Here is a 16,263-nt window from a genome sequence, read left to right as displayed (position 1 = left end):
GAGGATGCAAAGAGAAAGCAGGAGGCAACGGGGAAACATCATGGGGACCCACAATGACTCACAACAGGTTTGTCAGGACCCAGGCTGCAGAGCACCAATAACCATACGCAGAGACCAGAATCTAACTAATATCTTTATTAAGGAGATATATAAAGTCAATAAAAACAAGTGTAGAATATAGTTCAGAAGTAGACATTTCAGGAAAGGTCAAATATAGTCCAGAGAAATAATGTCCAATATGTGATATTAGAGTCCAAAGTTATAATCCAATAACCGAAACACACACTTTGCCAAGTAAAGTGTGGGGAGAAGACAAGGTCCTTAGGTCCATAGAAACTTGGCAATTAGGCTGGAAAGCAAACTTGATACTTGGCTAGAACAAGACTTGAAACAAGGCAACAAGAGTAAACAAGATCCGTGGCAAAACGCGGGACAAGGCAAGGCTGGAAACTTGATCCGTGGGCAACGCGGGACAAGGCAAGGCTGGAAACTTGATCCGGGAAACAGGGAACTGGAGTACGAAGTCTACACACGATCTCACTCCTCCAGCTGACGAATTGACTCCACAAGGATTTCTTTGCGGGTAAACACCTATATAGGATCTTGCTTTCCCGCCAAGGAACACTTTCCCTGGGGAACAAGAAACGAAACCCATACTGTGTCCAGATGCATGACTCCTTAAGATTTCCCAAGGGAAACAGACTTAATCAGTTAATTGTCTGGCAGCAATCCTGGCGCTTCTGCGAATCGCCTCCCTAGCGCCTCTATCTTGATTATAACAATTCCGGCGAGAAAATGGGGGAGATTTCTGCTCAAGGCTTGTTTGGCTGACTTCTTGTGGGCAAACATCTTGCAGGTGCAAGGGCTCCAATTCTGGCTGAAACGGTGGAAAACCCAAGTTTTCCTCTTCATCTGCCACAATAGTACTAGGAACGGGACTACATGGCCCATGAGTCATCACAAGGTTGAGAATGCAGCATGATGCTGCCTCATGATTCCCGTCCCCCACTACTCTCCAGCTTCTCTGGCTCATTGTGATGAGGTCCCAAGTCGCATCTGACTGGTTGAGTGAGGAACTGGATGGGAATTGTTTCCAAAAGGTCAAGGTGTTTAAAAGAGTGCAGCACTTTAAAACAATGCAGCACTTCCTAGCCCATTCTTTAAAAAACTTTTATGTTAAAAATCTCTCTAAATGAAAAGGCTTTAGCGTACCACTAGAAAGACAACAGGGTAGGTGGTATTCTGACTTCGCTAAGAAGAGAATTCTAGAGTCTGGGAGCAGCCATTGAGAATGCCCGCTCTTACACCCCCACCAATCATTCTTGCAATGGTAGGACTGAAAGGCCTCTACTGATAATTTTAGAGCTTGAGCTGAATCATACAGGGTGATATGATCTGTTTTTTTTGTTTTTGTTTTTGTTTTTTTGTTTTTTGGGTGGGTAAACAATTTATTAATGATATGTTACATAACAAAACAGCAAATTATAGAAGATAAAGTCAAATAACAATCCTTTTGAAATGTACATGCATATCTACATTAGTCAATCAACCGGTTAATTCTAACATTAAGTACATATTATTATCAGTAATTCAAAACATATAGAATTGCTCTTTCTACATGTTATCCACTATTTTCAATCTAGATTTCTCCTCATTTTTTAAAAAAGAAATTAAATATAAGAGTTATATTACTGACTCTCTATTCAGATATGCTATGGCCAACTTCCATGTTTCTAAAAAGTCCTCATTACTTTTGTTCCTCCTATTATTGGTAATTTTGGCCATTAGCATATATTCTCGCATTCTTTCCCTCCAATCCTTTTTAGTTAAACCTTTTTCTCCTTTTCAGTCTTTGGTTATGGTCAATCTTGCTGCGGCAAAGCTATATTGGTATATTTCTTGGTCCTTTTGGTTATTGTTTTCCCTATGTAAACCTAATAGACACAATCCTGGGCTTATTATGTAGCATTTTATTTGTCTCTTTAATTACCTTGTTCCAAAATGCCTGTATGGTTGCACAAGTCCACCACATATGGATGAAAGTCCCTTTCTGTTTCCTACACCTCCAGCAAATACCTTGTTGTATTTTTTCTATATTTGCCAATGTTGCTGGGGTGATGTAACATCTATAAAACATTTTATATTGATTCTCCCTAATTGATCCAGATATTGTGAATTTGAATTCTTTGTTCCATCGGTACTCCCAGCTATCCAATTCTATTGGCCTACCTAGGTCCTTGGCCCAGGATATCATTACTGTCTTGACTGTGTTGTCCTCCATATTGTAACTTAATATGTATCTGTATAATCTGGAGATTAACCCTTTGTTTCCCTTTTCCCATATTCTTTCCAGTTCTGATTTTTTAGTTGCGAAACCTACCCTCATATCTTTTTTATATCTTTCATGCAATTGGTGATATCGAAACCAATCATTAATCTCCAATTCTTCCTGCCCTTTTAATTTCTACTCTTTATTTTCTCTAATAAGGTATTCTTTATATGTTCTTGTTTCTATGCTTAAGGCTGGTCTTGTAACTGCTTCTAGTGGCCTCAGCCAAAGCGGAGTTTTCAGTTCAAAACTTTTCCTGTATTTTTTCCAAATGTCTAATAATCTCCCTCTAATTATATGTTTATTAAAGTCTTTATTTAATTTGTCTCCATAATACCACACATATGCGTGCCGGCCAAATCTTAACTCATATCCTTCCAAATCTAACAGGGTCTTATTTTCTAATTTTATCCATTCCTATTATGAGGCTGCAGCGCTGTCCTGGATGAAGGAATGAAGGGATATGATCTGTTAAATAGCCAGGACCAGAGCTACATATGCCTTTCGAGGTCATAATCAGTACTTTGAATTATGCCTGGAAGGAAACCATCAGCCAGTGGAGCTGTTGCAACTAAGAAGTGCCTTACTATGATTCAGTATAGTGTAATGGTTTGAGTGTAGGACTTTAAAGAATATGGTTTAAATCCCTCTTTGGTCATAGAAATCCACTGAGTGACCTTGGGCAAGTCATACTCTCTCAGCAGACAACAAAAGCAAGCTCAAATGAACACTTTTTGCCAGAAAATCTCATGATAGCTTCACCTTGGGATTGCCATATGTCAGAAATTAACTGAAGGCTCACCAACAACATTCTGACACCCAGAAATGTGAATCCCTAAAAATAACCAGTATTCTACATTGAATGGAGGACATAATGCTTCAGTCATATTCATATATAAGCCTGCTTGAAAAGGCAGGCACATATCCCCTTGGCAATTTTGTGACTGGGGAATTATCTGGATTATTTTGGAACTGTCCAGCTGCTTTTCAGCAACCAAGACAACACAATAGCTGGTCTCTCTGTGGGTTTACAACAAATAAGCTGTAGGGAGTAGGATACTATTCTACCCGCTCCATGCAATTGAACTATCCAACAATCACTGAATGGCTACTTCCTAGCAACTAAATGGCTGATGGAGGCTGTATCTGGTCTTTCCAAAAGACTTGCAAGCTGGGGAAGGAGACATTGTACAAGGAGGTAGTCATTAGCTCTTTTTTTTTTTTTGGTAAATTGAAATATTTTATTAATAGACAAAATTGATCTCTTTTCCTCTTGTTGCCACTATAAAGTCCCTTGTGAGGAAAGAAATCTCTTAAGTCTATGCAGTTCTGGATGCATATTAGCTCTTTTAATAATGTTTGCAAAACAGTGTCCATGTCACGCCCAGGCAGCGGAGCACTAAGAACCAGACACAGAGGCCAAATATAATCTAATATCTTTATTAAGGAAATACTATAGAAGAATAAAAACAAGTAGAAAATGTAGTCCAGGAATAGACCTTTCAAAGAAGGTCAAATATAGTCCAAAAATATTTTGTCCATTATATTATATTAGAGTTCAAAGTTGTAATCCCATAACCGAAACACACTCTACTTTCAAGCCGTAGAGTGGCGAAATGTCCAACAATGTTCTCTGAGGTTCAAAGTAAGTCCAAGGCAAGAACTGGAGACAAGACTAGAGACTTGAGACAAAAATCCAAGGCTGGAAACAAGACGAGATAGTTCTTGAAAACTTGACAAGGCAAAGCGAGGCACGGCGAAGGCAAGGAAACTGGGGTTGTAGACTTAACGCAGTATACACTAGAAAAGGAGCCGAAGTTACTCCTGAAGTTGATCAGTTGAATCCGCATGGATTTCCCTGTGTGGGTAACTTTTAAGAGCTTCAATCTTCCTGCAAAGCAGGTGTCCAAAGCTTCCTTTCCCAAGGGAAAGAGAAGCGAAACACATCTTCCTGCAGCTGCAATCCTCCCTGCAAATTCCCAAGAGAAACTTGGCTAATTAGCGTCTTGTTTGGCTGCTAATCGGAGACTTCTCCTTGTTATTTCTTTCTGGCCCCGACTCGCCGCATAGGAATGTTTTCTCGAAAAGGGGGGAGAAACACTGGGAGAAACCGATTCAAGGTCCCTTCTAATTAAGTCCTGAGTAGATTCGTCAGCAACAGGCATCTGGAAGAAATCCGTCTCTTGCTGAGACGGCAGAAAACCTATGTTTTTGTCATCATTATCCATGATGGCGCTAGGATGAGAACTCTGAGACCCATGAGACATCACAGTCCATGTGTTTAAAGCTCAAATATATCATAAACAGGATTCCAGCCAATCTCTATGCAATATGCATAGAGAATGGGAAATGGATTCCAACCATGAATTTGTATATTTGTCTGCTCATATTTTGTGAAGAAGCATTCAGACTATGTGTTTGGGGTACAGAATCTTCCAAAGTATCTATGCATGTAATATAACATTTCTCAGAATGAAATGCTTTTAGCTGGGTGAATTATACTGAATTCATTTTTACATAATGGTCTTGTGAAAATGCATTAATTTCATTACAAGAATGGAAAAATGTATTCAGCAAGAATGATTCCTTCACTCATATTTATATAGAATAAATTTCAAAAGTTCTGAATATCAGATTAAACCTGAGTGAATTTATCTCTTTTTTCATCTACCAGCCTTGCCTTGGGTTCATTTTCAGATGTGCATGCAGTTATAAAGAGACTTAGAAAGAGCTTAAGATGTGGGTGATTGAAAATGAAAACAGACAATTTCAGTGAATTACCTTTTTAACAATAGGTAATTGAAAATGATTGTGTAAATGACTGTTATTATGAGAGGGGCCCATGTTATACAATTAAAAATATATACACATTATGTCATATAAGAAATTAGTAGTACAGACGATTATGTCAGTTAGTCAGGAAACATGTGTCCATCTCATTTTTCTGCATATATGCATCAATATACACCAAAACAGAAATTACATTTTAGCTGTTGTACAGGGAATTATGTAGCAGCTACATGACAAGATAGTGTATTTGAGTTTGTCATGTACATGTTGTTGTTTTCATCACAATGACATTATGATTGTACATCTATATCAATTTAATGGAGCTTACTGCAAAGTACATGTTGATATGATGGCTGCTTAATGCACTTGTTATTAAATGTTGCTTCTTCCCCATATCTTGGATGCTGAAAAGTTCCAGATGCTAATGGATAACTGGGGTGTTGTGCAGTTTCCAGGCTGTATGGCTGTGTTCTAGCAGCATTTTCTTCCGATGGTTCAAAGACACACATTGTGGTTGTAATGAGATGCTGCTGAATTTGGCTGTCTGCCTGACAAAGAGAATCTAATCTTGGACAGAATGAGTTGGAGCTAGATTGCCCCCTTTTTAAAGTATGTCCACTAAATTCAGTGAAATTTTAAGTTAGTACTGACTAACTCTAAATCCAAGTAATGTTCATAAGAACTTATCTTCATCACTTATTCCCACCTCTAAAGTGAGTATGAGGACTATAAAATAAAAATGGGAAAACTTAAACATATGTGCCATAATCACAGATTGAGGACTGGTCAACATTTCAGAAAGAGTACTGTCCTGCAGAACCATTTTAAGTGACAATCCTGTGCCAATTATAAGGTATGTTCCAGCTTTCTGAACAGATTGATAGTGGGGTTGTATCTACATAATAAGGTTGTATGTTTGTTTCAACATTTGTTTAAATTTGGCTCTAACTCAGAAGTTTAGCATTTTTGAAGTGAGTTCCCACCCACTTGCTCACTGCCCCTCCCCCAATATTAAGAATTTGAATCAAAAGGAGCCTTTTGGCATCATTCTTGTAGTATTTTTTAAAATGTTATTTTAAAAAACTTTGAAAATTCCCAAAAAGTCAGTGGATGGGTGAAATGTTATGAAACTTGATAGGCAAAGAGTGATAAATGTGTTCTACCATTGTAGCAAGTTTCACCCCAACAACTTTAAAAATGAGGGGAAAAGGAGCCCCTGAATTTTCCCCATTTATAGTAATTTAATGGGAAGCTAGGAAAAGCCACATGCCTGCACTAAATTATATCTCCCAGACTGGGACTGGATCAGTTAGCCGTGGCATTGAGATACAGTCTAATTATTATAACATATGTAATCATGGAATCTGCAAAGAGGACTTAAGGACATAATAATATAAACCTGTGCAAAGTTATGTGGTTGTGTGTCAATAGGGAAGCCAAACCTGTTGGCATGCCTCTCAGCCAATCAGGGCTGATGAAGGAGGGAGAGGGAGGCAGAGATCTTTTTAAAAAAGCTTTAAAATTCCCCAAATTTCCATGGATAAGTGAAAAGTTATGAAACTTGGTGGTAAATTTGTCCTACTATTATTGCAAATTTCACCCAATAGCTTTAAAAATGAGGGAGATAGCAGCCCCTGAAGTTTCCCCAATAGTAACCAATGAGCCATATACCTGCTTTAAAACTACATTTCTCAGATACATCAGCATCAGAAGGCAGGCTCCAAACAAGATAGAGGACAGAGAGGTTTGCCCCTCCCTAACACCAGTCACGGAATCTGCAAAGAGGTGAACTGTGACTGATCTATTTTCTTTATTGCAAACAGATGAGGAAAAACACAAAACTGAGGATTTTATTTTATACACTAAATCTTTCAGGATCAAGAGACATCATCCTATAAATAGCACATTTTGCTTTGTTGAGTCTCTCTCCACCAATTTAACAAAGTTTTTCCCACAAAAACAAAGTTTCTGGAGTAGAACAATGACTTTCAAAGTAAAGACAACCAATTGAAACAAAAAATAACGCTTTAAACCAGGAACGGACTTTTGGTATTATTAAAAATCTTTTTTTTATTTTTTAAAAATTGAACATTCACCAAAAATCTGTGGATATGTCAATGATTCTGAAATTTGGGAAGCTAATGGTGGTAAATGTGTTCTATCACTGTAGCAAGTTTCATCAGGATAGCTAAAAAAACGATGGAGAGAGAAACCCCTTAAGTTTCCCCATTAACAGTAATGTTTTCCTTAATCCGCATGCGTGACCGCCATTAACAAGGTACTTATGACATTTCTGAAGTTTTGTAAAGTTTCAAAATGTTTACCCCCAAAATTTGGAAAAGACTATAGAAACGAATCACCAGCACCCCCTTCTTTTGAACACAGTTTAGAACCAATTTTTTTTGATCGCACATGCCTACAACATAAATATTGTAAAAATTATCACTACACCAGCACTTGTTTGTGTACACAATTCTGTAAGAGGGCACACAAAAAAAGAACACTACTACAGAAAAACTCTGGTAACAGAGACATGGTTGGTCATCCCTGTCCATTGATTTTACATGTGGACTCAATCATCCACAGCTTGAAAATCCTCCTCCCCAATCTAAAACCAAAACCTGATTTTATATAGGGGATATCATTTTAGCACACCACTGTATATAAAGTGTCCTGGAAGAAGCAAAAACATCAGCACGGAAGTGATGATCCTCCACCATTAACTTTGCTGGACTGGCCATGTTGACTGAATGCCCAATCACCATCTTCCAAAGCAATTATTTACTGTCAGCTCAAGAATGGAAAATGGAATGTCAGTGGACAGCAAAATAGATTTAAAGATGGGCTTAAAGCTAACCTTGAAACATGTGGGATAAACACCTATTTTGGGAAGCCCTGACCCTCAAGCATTCTAACTGGAGATCAGCGGTTACCAACAGAGCTATGGATTTTGAAGAGGCAGGAATACAGAGTGAAAGGGAGAAATGTGCCGAGAGAAAGGCATGTCAAGCAAACCCTTGTCAGGACTGTCTTCCATCTGGAAATCTATGTCCTCATTGTAACAAACCATCTGGAGCCAGAATAAGTCACTTACAAACAGTCACTTACAAACCTGTGAGTCTCTACCTTTGTAAAATAATCATAGGTAAAGGTAAAGGTTTTCCCCTGACATTAAGTCTAGTCATGTCCAACTGGGGGTTGGTGCTCATCTCCATTTCTAAGCTGAAGCACTGGCATTGTCCATAGAAATCTCCAAGGTCATGTGGCCAGCATGACTGTATGGAGCGCTGTTACCTTCCCAGCGGAATGGTACCTATTGATCTACTCCCATTCACTAGGTTGGCAGAAGCTGGGGCTAACAGTGGGAGCTCACTCTGCTTCCTGGATTCCAACCACCAACCTTTCGGTCAGCAAGTTCAGCAGTTCAGCGGTTATACTCAGCAACAAGTGATCACCTATGAGTATATAATACCCCAGTAGATGGCAACAGTCCACCATAACCACAAAACAGCTTGTTCTCTTAAGAACTAAAAGAACATGGCACTCTATATTTACCCCATTCTCTGTTGAACCCTGAATTGATCATTCTAAACCAAGTGGGACTAGCAAGATCTGAAATGGTGTTACAGTTACAATTAAGTTGAGAGATAATGGCTTCTCAGGTTACCCAGACAACTTTTTGTCTGAGTGAGAATGTGAATCCTGAATCTTCTTAATTACACATACACATGGATTCTGCATTTATAGATTAAAATCATGCATGGCTTGAAAATATTCCCCAAAAGCAAAGTTTGATTTTTTTGCCCATTTATATGAACAACACAATCTTACTGCACCATTGTATATCATGGGACTTGAAAATTCATAAATGTTGGTGTCCACATAGGGTTCCTGGAATCAAACCCCAGTGAATATTAAGGGTGCATCATATATGTGATTTTTTTTTCAACAACATGGAAACGTGGAACCCTGATCTGAGTTTGAGAGATAGATTTGCCAGACAGATTCACTGTGAAATCTTCAGCATTTATTCTGAAGCAATGCACAACAATGGGGCCAGCAACAGTAAAACAATAATATGAAACTTTCCTGCCCATTTTAGCTCTCTCACCCTAGAATTATTTTCCTTTTGCTGACAGCCAAGGAAGCAACACTAATGCCTGAAACTTAGCACCAAACCCAGCATCTTGGCACCTTTAGTGACAAGTAACCTCTGATGTTCTGCAACAAAACATGGGGCAGGGTGATGCAAAATTGTAGCACAAAAAGTTCAAGGGTGGTTTTTTAAAAAAGACTAAATTCATAGCTTGGAGAGAATAAAACTTTTTAATTACTCATTGATTCACCTATTAAATAAATTGTCTACATTAGGTGGGATATAAATAGGGTAAATAATAAATTAATAAAGAAGAAATTAGAGAATTGATTCATCTGGGTCCACACTAACAAAAAGTAGGCATGTCCGATCGATGGAAAAAATGTTTCAATTCTCGTTTCTAAAGTAGGGGGTGCCGGCTCTTTGATATAGAAAGTATTTCCGAATTTTTCACCCAAAAATTTCGGATATTTCCAAAAAATCGTAATGATTCTAAATGTTTCTAAAATGGCGGGCGCACATGCGCAATCGCCAAAAAAAAAAAAGGAAACCGGGGGGGACTTTTACAGGGCTCTCCTGCCCTCATTTCTTGAGCTATCCTCATCAAATTTGGTACAGTGGGAGATCACATTCAACACTCTTTGCTCAACAAAATGCAGAACGTTTCCTGTCTCCTATGATTTTTGGCGAATTTTCATAGCTTTTTATAATACACTATTTTTCAATATTTGAAGAAACCTGTTCCTGGTTTGAAAGTCTTATTTCCTGTTCAATTCGGTTCTTATCACTGTGAAAGTCCGTCTTCTACTTGTGTAGACTTTGGATTATAAACGCAGCACACGCCAAGCAATGCCTTGGCAGGAGTGCCACTGTCCTTTGGAAACTATAAATTGCCTTTGAACCTTTTGATCAATGGTGCCCCTAGCTGACCTTGTGATGGCAAAAATAAAACTCTGGCTGAGGACTTTGGATTAGAAATGCCCAAGCAGAAGGCAAGCAATGCCTTGGCAGGATTGGCAATGTCCTTTGGAAACTATAAATTTCCTTGGTCCCTATTGATCAGTGGTGCCCCAGGCTGACCTTGTGATGGCAAAAATAAAACTCTGGCCGAGGACTTTGGATTGGAAACTGAGCAGACGCCAAGCAATGCCTTGACAGGATTGGCAATGTCCTTTGGAAACTATAAATTTCCTTGGTCTCTATTGATCAATGGTGCCCCAGGCTGACCTTGTGATGGCAAAAATAAAACTCTGGCCGAGGACTTTGGAGTAGAAATGGAGCATAAGGAAAGCAATGCCTTGGCAGGAATGCCCACATCCTTTGGAAACTATAAATTGCCTTGGACCCTCTATTGAATCAATGGCTGACCTTGTGATTGCAAAAATAAAACTCAGCCTGAGGGCTTTGGATTAGAAACAGAGCCTAAGGAAAGCAATGCCTTGGCAGGAATGCCCACGTCCTTTGGAAACTATAAATTGCCTTGGACCCTCTATTGAATCAATGGCTGACCTTGTGATTGCAAAAATAAAACTCAGCCTGAGGGCTTTGGATAGAAATGGAGCGTAAGGAAAGCAATGCCTTGGCAGGAGTGCCAACATCCTTTGGAAACTATAAATTGCCTAATGCCTTGCTATCTTTTCAAGCAAGGACTCTTTGCAAGATCCCACAAGCCCCAAGCCAATGCATCATTACCCAAAAAATTTACACATTCTCACTCCCAAGAGAAGGACGAACCAGCAACAAAAGCCCTACCCAAACCCTTAAACCCCTCTGTCTCTACAGCCAGAACTTCACCCTCTCTCCCTCAATACAGGTGGCTTGTTTGCTTTCCGCTTGCTATGCGCAGCGCACCACCCTCTCCGCTCGGAAACCCACCCCAGAATGGCTCGCCAGGGCTACGCAGGGGGCTTTTATGGCGATCTTCCACATGGACGCAGAGGACCCTAGACCCCACCTTTGCGTCCATTGTGGAAGCATCTGATTGGCCCGGGAGCGGCAGCCATTTTAGGCTGCACTAGGTTCCCATTCAAGGTAAGTTTCAGAAACAAAAAAAAATTAAAATATTTTTTTAAAAAAATTGGGGGGAAAAATTAACGAAACATTAAGACACTTTTAGAGAATGGGCCAACGATGCTTCAAATTACATTGCCGGTTGCACCCAGAGACAACATCTCAGAACGCGATTCGAAAAGCGAGAACAATCCGATTCAAATCCGAATTAAGACTCAAAACGATATTTTGGACAACCGTACAAAACAGCCTTTCTCACCCCTGTAGTAGGAAGTCTTTTTTACTATAGACCAAAAACTTTATAATATAAAACATACACTTCGCCAGTGAACTACAACCTATATTTTAAGAGAAAATTGAGGGGTTTTAAAAAGGTAAGTACTATAATAAACCTCTTCTTTATTCAGAACTAAAAATTACATTTTGAATGATAGTCATAAAGAAACTAAAACTGTTAATTTTGAAATCCATTTTTAGCTTCATTCTGGGGAAAGGTTTTCTGAGGTATCTCAAACTTGTGCTAAATCACTGTGATCTCTAGCAAATTTAACAATGATGATAATTGTTAAAATATACCTAACTCTTTCTCAGATGTGACTAGTCTTGTATATTTGCCTAAACCACTGTCACTGTTATGAACTTGTATCTTATCAATTTTCACTTTATTTTCTCCTTTTAATGTCACCTGCACTCTTTGGCCATTATGAATTCCTCCTATACGGTTGTTGAAGTTCTTCCAATGATGTGCACTTACTCTTGTCATTTCACTTTATAACAGCTGCTGCCTAGAGATTATGGAAGGCTGAATACAATCAACATAATAAATCAGAGCTTTCTGTTTCCCTATTTTCTTTTCTTTGTCTCTTGTATTTCCTTTAAGTTTGCTCTGTTAAACTTTCCCCATAGGAAAAAATTAAAACAGAACTTTAAATTAAATCAACAGTAATGACAGATCATTTTAAAGCTTAGAATGTAAGAATTGGTTTGATGACCTTGAATTTTCTTTTTGCATGATTGTACTAATCCAATTAATTCTCCCATCCTAGACATAGCCCTGAAAGGTTATAAAATGTACAAAGCAAGCCATCTCTTGGCTGCAGGGCATTTGCTGAATCTAAAAAGCATCTAATCAGCATGTGGTATATACATTTTACATCTCATTGTGATATATATTTTGCAGCTCTCCACTTGCCATCAGTAAACAGTGCAGGTATGACTTTCATCTTTCAAGATGGCAGGAACATATGTGCATCAGCAATACCAAATGCCCTCTACTGAATACAAAGTGTAGGTTAAAAATAACTATTTTTATCTAGCGCATACCTTTATGACTCTAAAGATCTTTAGACATTTCAAAAGATCTTTAGTACATGTAGATTTTAGGCATGACAAAAGCATTTGGAAGCCTTCTATAGATCATAAGAATAGAAGGAGATTTTTTCAGACCTGACAGTCTTGATGACAGATGTATTTTCTCACCTACTGGCTGTGAGGAACTGTGCCCCTCACCGGGAGCATCTGCAAATTTGGAAAGTTTACAAAGCAATAAAGAGCACAATCCTAGGTAATTCCCAGTGACATAGCATAAGTACTTAGACTTGTGGAAGGTGGTAGATACTACCTTCTTGTGCAACAACTTTGTTCCTAGATGTACCAGATTGTCTGGCACAACTATTAGAGTGTGATCAAGAGCTGTCAAACTGTACTTGTTCACCTCAGCAAAAAAGAGCTGCCTTTACTCTTGTCTGAGGAATAATAACAATTTCATCTCTTGTACCCACTATTCCTGCATTAGGGTCTCCATTTATATTAGTATCCTTGCACTTAACCTAGGATAAAATAGATGAAAAATCCTATCTCTTGGTGTTGTGAGCTCACCTGCCAAAATACAACTGTGTATATGCATATGTTTTCAAAAAATGTTGTTGTTTTTTTAAAAAAAAAAAAGAAAAGAAGAAGAAGCAAAATATTTATATAATTTGAAGAGAAATCAGAGTATTTTTTGTAATAATGCTGGTCCATCAACACCAGGTGTGTCAAGAATACAGATTAAGTTATTGAAATGCCTAAACTTTCCCTATCAACATGTTATCTTGAACTTGTCAAAAGTAACCAGACATCATGAGGACAGCTAGAAATCAATTCAGGGTTAGTCTGGGTTTTCTTGCTTATGTAGACTCATTCATAGTATCCTTATTTTTAATAACTAAAATACAGAGAACAAGTGTAGTATGACTATTGAAGAGATGAAAATTTCACTGGCATGTAGTTTTAATGCATTTTTCATATTTGATAATATATTTTTTTAAAAAAATGCTTGCAGGAGAAGCTAAAGTAATAGAAATATGTTGTCCATCCCTAATATACAAAGAATAATGTATAAAGCACTATCACACAGACACTTTTGATTGATCTAGCCTTATCAGAATCTTCTGTGATTTCAGGATTGATAGATAACTCCAAGATCAACAGATATTGTGGCTGAAGGGTTTTAAGAGCTGTGATCAAAATAATTTCAAAGCTCTGAATAATATTATTCTTTCCATGCTAATGAGTACATTTTTGAATCTTGTCCATTTAAGTTATGATTGCTGTAATTGTTGTGTCTGTTGATCTCACTGAACATGAATGCATAAGCAGAAAGGAAAAAAATTCATGACAGCAACAGACATGAAAATTAGTTTACACCTATTCCTTTCTGAGTGTTCATATTCCATGTTCCAGTCCTCTTGGACCATTGAAGGAAGTTGTTCAGTTTATGGTAGAAGTAGTAATACTGAGAATATCCGGTGAACAAAGTGTTTTGCCAACAAGTATACCAGCTAAAGAAAACAGAACTGTTAATGCCAGTCTATTCTTGTGTTAAGAAATTCCTCAGTTTCATCATCATAATTTTTCCTGTGCCTATTTCTTCAGTAATATTCTTAGTATTCACTAGAGAAATTTGCCTCAACTTCATTGTTATACTTTTATTTTCCTTTCTTAGAGTAATATCACCATGGGAAATGCAAAACTACAAATGCAGTAATAAGTGGTCAGCGGATGCAATCAACTCACAGAACTCACGTATTCAGATGTTAAGCAATCAAACACACACACACAAACACATAAGAGATAATAATTAGAGGGCCCTTTCAACACAACACTAAAACACACAGATAATGATTGCTATTTAAACAAAAACAGAAGCAATTAACTTTTTTAACACACTGAAAATACTTGGTAGAATCCTATATATTGACTTCATACTACTATGCAGCACTATAACAGCATTGGTACATAATGCATTCCAAATTCTGCCTTCTCAAAAATTACTGGAAAGCAGCCACTGGAACTGAGAAGGATATACACTGGAGATCATACATTGGGGGGAGGAGTCAGGCAGCTGCTTTCCAACAGACAGGAGAGAAGACCCCTGCTGATTGCAGAAAATGTTTACTACTAAATGGGGTTTATAAGGCCCTCTTTACACTTACCTCAAAGTTGTTTCACTAGCAGACATCAGTGAAATGGCAGGTGTGCAGAGCACCTTGCTAGATCCCACTTGTCCTCCTTCCTTCCCCATCACAAGGAAGGAATGGGATAAGACATATTGGTGTCCTTCTCTGTTCTCATCAGATGGGGAAAAGAGTCCAAAATTAGCTCTCCAAAGTCTTGCAATGCTTCCTAAGCACTTGGAGGGTCAATGGGGTAGGCCCTGCCAAGTGTCATCTGATGACGCTCAGCAGGCCTCATCCCAAAAGTGCTGCAAAGGGGCAATTTACCCCAATGTGATGAAGTGGCAAGACTTTCTTCAACCCTCTATAGCCCCTAAACTCATCAATTCCCCCTTAAATGCTATGACCGAAGGGATATAAGCATTTATTTAATTAAAGTTCAACAATAATGCACATCTTAATACACTCACAGTCTTCATTCTGTTGGAATCTGACCGTACATAGAGTGGCCTTTGCCCGTAAGCCACAGTAAGGTCTAGCTCCAATCTTCTCATCCAATCAGCAGTCGCAGATCTGACAGTGCGTTGAAACTTAGTCGCTTCCAGGTATGGACTAAGCAGCAATATCTAGTCTGAATTTTCTGATCAGCCAACTTTCTCCATTTGGTTAGAACAAACAATCTCAGGTTATTCTGAGCTTTAGTGGGTCTTTTGGATCTAGAATAGCCTGCTAACTGCGGCAGCTTGCTTAATTGTAGTCCAATTGAGCCAAAGTTTGATTTCTGCTACCTTAACTGCAGCAGGTGATGTAAGAATCACCACATAAGGACCTTTCCATTTGGGTTACAAAGTTTCCCCTTTCCAATCTTTAACATACACCTCATTCCTTGGGTGAAACAGATGAGTGGGGGTCATGTGAATGGGTGGCCTGAACTCATAAGCGTATTGTGTACCTCTTGCAGTGTTTTCACCAAAGCAACCATTTCCTGTCTTTTTGCCTGGGCCCCTGTCTCATGCAGTTCCCCTTGCAACCTGGGAAACAAAGGAGGGGGCCTTCCATAGAGCATTTCAAAAGGAGACAGTCCAATGGTTCTGCTGGGGGTGCATCTAATATGCAACACTGCTAAGGGAAGAAGCTGAACCCAACTAAGTTCTATCTCTTGGCACATTTCAGCTAACTTAGTTTTCAGAGTTCAATTCATTCTCTCAACCTTCCCTGAGCTCTCAGGCCTATATGCACAATGCAACTTCACAATTTTCCAAGGACCTTAGCCAGGCTTTGAATTGTGGCTTTAACAAAAGCAGGGCTATTGTCTGACCCTGCGAGTGCTAACCTTGAAGATGATGGATCCCTGGAGTGCTTGTGCCACCTCAGTGGCTTTTTCAGTGACAGTAGGGTATACAGTGAAAGTGCCCACCATTACAGCAAGTAGCGGTATCGCCCTACTCTAGACATTTCAGTAAAGTCTACAACTATGGCTTCAAAAGGTACATTTCCACCTTGCTGAATGCCTGCGGGCTGGCGTGGCTCCTGGTGTGGGCTGTTTTTAGCACAGGTATGACACCTAGCTGCAGCTGCCATAGTCAAAGAGTAAGATCCAT

The sequence above is a fragment of the Anolis carolinensis genome, chromosome 3, assembly GCF_035594765.1.
Source record: "Anolis carolinensis isolate JA03-04 chromosome 3, rAnoCar3.1.pri, whole genome shotgun sequence".
NCBI classification, from domain to species: domain Eukaryota; kingdom Metazoa; phylum Chordata; class Lepidosauria; order Squamata; family Dactyloidae; genus Anolis; species Anolis carolinensis.
Note: the sequence above shows the minus strand (reverse complement) of the source record.